The sequence below is a fragment of the Haematobia irritans genome, unplaced genomic scaffold, assembly GCF_050003625.1.
Source record: "Haematobia irritans isolate KBUSLIRL unplaced genomic scaffold, ASM5000362v1 scaffold_13, whole genome shotgun sequence".
NCBI lineage: Eukaryota > Metazoa > Arthropoda > Insecta > Diptera > Muscidae > Haematobia > Haematobia irritans.
This window is the reverse complement of record NW_027445720.1, coordinates 475,851-481,291: the sequence shown is the minus strand read 5'-3', so window position 1 is coordinate 481,291 and position 5,441 is coordinate 475,851.

Here is a 5,441-nt window from a genome sequence, read left to right as displayed (position 1 = left end):
AACAATTTGGACTCGAGGGCAACTAGTTGTGGTCATCAGATTCTTAAACAACACAATTTTATTATACCCTAACACACATATGGCTTTATTATCGATAAACGCCATAAAAATGCCATTTTTACCAATTTATGATTGGAAATGGCAACACTGTTTGTTAAAAACACAAAGAATATGACCAAAGAAGAATAACAAAGCAGAAATTACGATATGATGAGGCGGCAAATTACAATAAAATCAATTAATGAATGCCGATAATAACGTAATTGTTTATGCTAATCAAGCGATACAAAAATGTTATCTGATTTTCCCAAAATCTCTATAGCGTTCTTCTATGCTAAAAGAACATCCTATCCTGCCAAATTTCATGAAGATTGGATAAAAATTGCGACTTCTGTCGTTTGACCATCAACTCAAATAGATAACAACGACGGACGGACAGCCAGGGCTATATCGATTCAACGGGTGATTTCGAATCGATCCATCGATTAACAATTTGGACTCGAGGGCAACTAGTTGTGGTCATCAGATTCTTAAACAACACAATTTTATTATACCCTAACACACATATGGCTTTATTATCGATAAACGCCATAAAAATGCCATTTTTACCAATTTCTGATTGGAAATGGCAACACTGTTTGTTAAAAACACAAAGAATATGACCAAAGAAGAATAACAAAGCAGAAATTACGATATGATGAGGCGGCAAAATACAATAAAATCAATTAATGAATGCCGATAATAACGTAATTGTTTATGCTAATCAAGCGATACAAAAATGTTATCTGATTTTCCCAAAATCTCTATAGCGTTCTTCTATGCTAAAAGAACATCCTATCCTGCCAAATTTCATGAAGATTGGATAAAAATTGCGACTTCTGTCGTTTGAACATCAACTCAAATAGATAACAACGACGGACGGACAGCCAGGGCTATATCGATTCAACGGGTGATTTCGAATCGATCCATCGATTAACAATTTGGACTCGAGGGCAACTAGTTGTGGTCATCAGATTCTTAAACAACACAATTTTATTATACCCTAACACACATATGGCTTTATTATCGATAAACGCCATAAAAATGCCATTTTTACCAATTTCTGATTGGAAATGGCAACACTGTTTGTTAAAAACACAAAGAATATGACCAAAGAAGAATAACAAAGCAGAAATTACGATATGATGAGGCGGCAAATTACAATAAAATCAATTAATGAATGCCGATAATAACGTAATTGTTTATGCTAATCAAGCGATACAAAAATGTTATCTGATTTTCCCAAAATCTCTATAGCGTTCTTCTATGCTAAAAGAACATCCTATCCTGCCAAATTTCATGAAGATTGGATAAAAATTGCGACTTCTGTCGTTTGAACATCAACTCAAATAGATAACAACGACGGACGGACAGCCAGGGCTATATCGATTCAACGGGTGATTTCGAATCGATCCATCGATTAACAATTTGGACTCGAGGGCAACTAGTTGTGGTCATCAGATTCTTAAACAACACAATTTTATTATACCCTAACACACATGATGAGGCGGCAAATTACAATAAAATCAATTAATGAATGCCGATAATAACGTAATTGTTTATGCTAATCAAGCGATACAAAAATGTTATCTGATTTTCCCAAAATCTCTATAGCGTTCTTCTATGCTAAAAGAACATCCTATCCTGCCAAATTTCATGAAGATTGGATAAAAATTGCGACTTCTGTCGTTTGAACATCAACTCAAATAGATAACAACGACGGACGGACAGCCAGGGCTATATCGATTCAACGGGTGATTTCGAATCGATCCATCGATTAACAATTTGGACTCGAGGGCAACTAGTTGTGGTCATCAGATTCTTAAACAACACAATTTTATTATACCCTAACACACATATGGCTTTATTATCGATAAACGCCATAAAAATGCCATTTTTACCAATTTCTGATTGGAAATGGCAACACTGTTTGTTAAAAACACAAAGAATATGACCAAAGAAGAATAACAAAGCAGAAATTACGATATGATGAGGCGGCAAATTACAATAAAATCAATTAATGAATGCCGATAATAACGTAATTGTTTATGCTAATCAAGCGATACAAAAATGTTATCTGATTTTCCCAAAATCTCTATAGCGTTCTTCTATGCTAAAAGAACATCCTATCCTGCCAAATTTCATGAAGATTGGATAAAAATTGCGACTTCTGTCGTTTGAACATCAACTCAAATAGATAACAACGACGGACGGACAGCCAGGGCTATATCGATTCAACGGGTGATTTCGAATCGATCCATCGATTAACAATTTGGACTCGAGGGCAACTAGTTGTGGTCATCAGATTCTTAAACAACACAATTTTATTATACCCTAACACACATATGGCTTTATTATCGATAAACGCCATAAAAATGCCATTTTTACCAATTTCTGATTGGAAATGGCAACACTGTTTGTTAAAAACACAAAGAATATGACCAAAGAAGAATAACAAAGCAGAAATTACGATATGATGAGGCGGCAAATTACAATAAAATCAATTAATGAATGCCGATAATAACGTAATTGTTTATGCTAATCAAGCGATACAAAAATGTTATCTGATTTTCCCAAAATCTCTATAGCGTTCTTCTATGCTAAAAGAACATCCTATCCTGCCAAATTTCATGAAGATTAGATAAAAATTGCGACTTCTGTCGTTTGAACATCAACTCAAATAGATAACAACGACGGACGGACAGCCAGGGCTATATCGATTCAACGGGTGATTTCGAATCGATCCATCGATTAACAATTTGGACTCGAGGGCAACTAGTTGTGGTCATCAGATTCTTAAACAACACAATTTTATTATACCCTAACACACATATGGCTTTATTATCGATAAACGCCATAAAAATGCCATTTTTACCAATTTCTGATTGGAAATGGCAACACTGTTTGTTAAAAACACAAAGAATATGACCAAAGAAGAATAACAAAGCAGAAATTACGATATGATGAGGCGGCAAATTACAATAAAATCAATTAATGAATGCCGATAATAACGTAATTGTTTATGCTAATCAAGCGATACAAAAATGTTATCTGATTTTCCCAAAATCTCTATAGCGTTCTTCTATGCTAAAAGAACATCCTATCCTGCCAAATTTCATGAAGATTGGATAAAAATTGCGACTTCTGTCGTTTGAACATCAACTCAAATAGATAACAACGACGGACGGACAGCCAGGGCTATATCGATTCAACGGGTGATTTCGAATCGATCCATCGATTAACAATTTGGACTCGAGGGCAACTAGTTGTGGTCATCAGATTCTTAAACAACACAATTTTATTATACCCTAACACACATATGGCTTTATTATCGATAAACGCCATAAAAATGCCATTTTTACCAATTTCTGATTGGAAATGGCAACACTGTTTGTTAAAAACACAAAGAATATGACCAAAGAAGAATAACAAAGCAGAAATTACGATATGATGAGGCGGCAAATTACAACAAAATCAATTAATGAATGCCGATAATAACGTAATTGTTTATGCTAATCAAGCGATACAAAAATGTTATCTGATTTTCCCAAAATCTCTATAGCGTTCTTCTATGCTAAAAGAACATCCTATCCTGCCAAATTTCATGAAGATTGGATAAAAATTGCGACTTCTGTCGTTTGAACATCAACTCAAATAGATAACAACGACGGACGGACAGCCAGGGCTATATCGATTCAACGGGTGATTTCGAATCGATCCATCGATTAACAATTTGGACTCGAGGGCAACTAGTTGTGGTCATCAGATTCTTAAACAACACAATTTTATTATACCCTAACACACATATGGCTTTATTATCGATAAACGCCATAAAAATGCCATTTTTACCAATTTCTGATTGGAAATGGCAACACTGTTTGTTAAAAACACAAAGAATATGACCAAAGAAGAATAACAAAGCAGAAATTACGATATGATGAGGCGGCAAATTACAATAAAATCAATTAATGAATGCCGATAATAACGTAATTGTTTATGCTAATCAAGCGATACAAAAATGTTATCTGATTTTCCCAAAATCTCTATAGCGTTCTTCTATGCTAAAAGAACATCCTATCCTGCCAAATTTCATGAAGATTGGATAAAAATTGCGACTTCTGTCGTTTGAACATCAACTCAAATAGATAACAACGACGGACGGACAGCCAGGGCTATATCGATTCAACGGGTGATTTCGAATCGATCCATCGATTAACAATTTGGACTCGAGGGCAACTAGTTGTGGTCATCAGATTCTTAAACAACACAATTTTATTATACCCTAACACACATATGGCTTTATTATCGATAAACGCCATAAAAATGCCATTTTTACCAATTTCTGATTGGAAATGGCAACACTGTTTGTTAAAAACACAAAGAATATGACCAAAGAAGAATAACAAAGCAGAAATTACGATATGATGAGGCGGCAAATTACAATAAAATCAATTAATGAATGCCGATAATAACGTAATTGTTTATGCTAATCAAGCGATACAAAAATGTTATCTGATTTTCCCAAAATCTCTATAGCGTTCTTCTATGCTAAAAGAATATCCTATCCTGCCAAATTTCATGAAGATTGGATAAAAATTGCGACTTCTGTCGTTTGAACATCAACTCAAATAGATAACAACGACGGACGGACAGCCAGGGCTATATCGATTCAACGGGTGATTTCGAATCGATCCATCGATTAACAATTTGGACTCGAGGGCAACTAGTTGTGGTCATCAGATTCTTAAACAACACAATTTTATTATACCCTAACACACATATGGCTTTATTATCGATAAACGCCATAAAAATGCCATTTTTACCAATTTCTGATTGGAAATGGCAACACTGTTTGTTAAAAACACAAAGAATATGACCAAAGAAGAATAACAAAGCAGAAATTACGATATGATGAGGCGGCAAATTACAATAAAATCAATTAATGAATGCCGATAATAACGTAATTGTTTATGCTAATCAAGCGATACAAAAATGTTATCTGATTTTCCCAAAATCTCTATAGCGTTCTTCTATGCTAAAAGAACATCCTATCCTGCCAAATTTCATGAAGATTGGATAAAAATTGCGACTTCTGTCGTTTGAACATCAACTCAAATAGATAACAACGACGGACGGACAGCCAGGGCTATATCGATTCAACGGGTGATTTCGAATCGATCCATCGATTAACAATTTGGACTCGAGGGCAACTAGTTGTGGTCATCAGATTCTTAAACAACACAATTTTATTATACCCTAACACACATATGGCTTTATTATCGATAAACGCCATAAAAATGCCATTTTTACCAATTTCTGATTGGAAATGGCAACACTGTTTGTTAAAAACACAAAGAATATGACCAAAGAAGAATAACAAAGCAGAAATTACGATATGATGA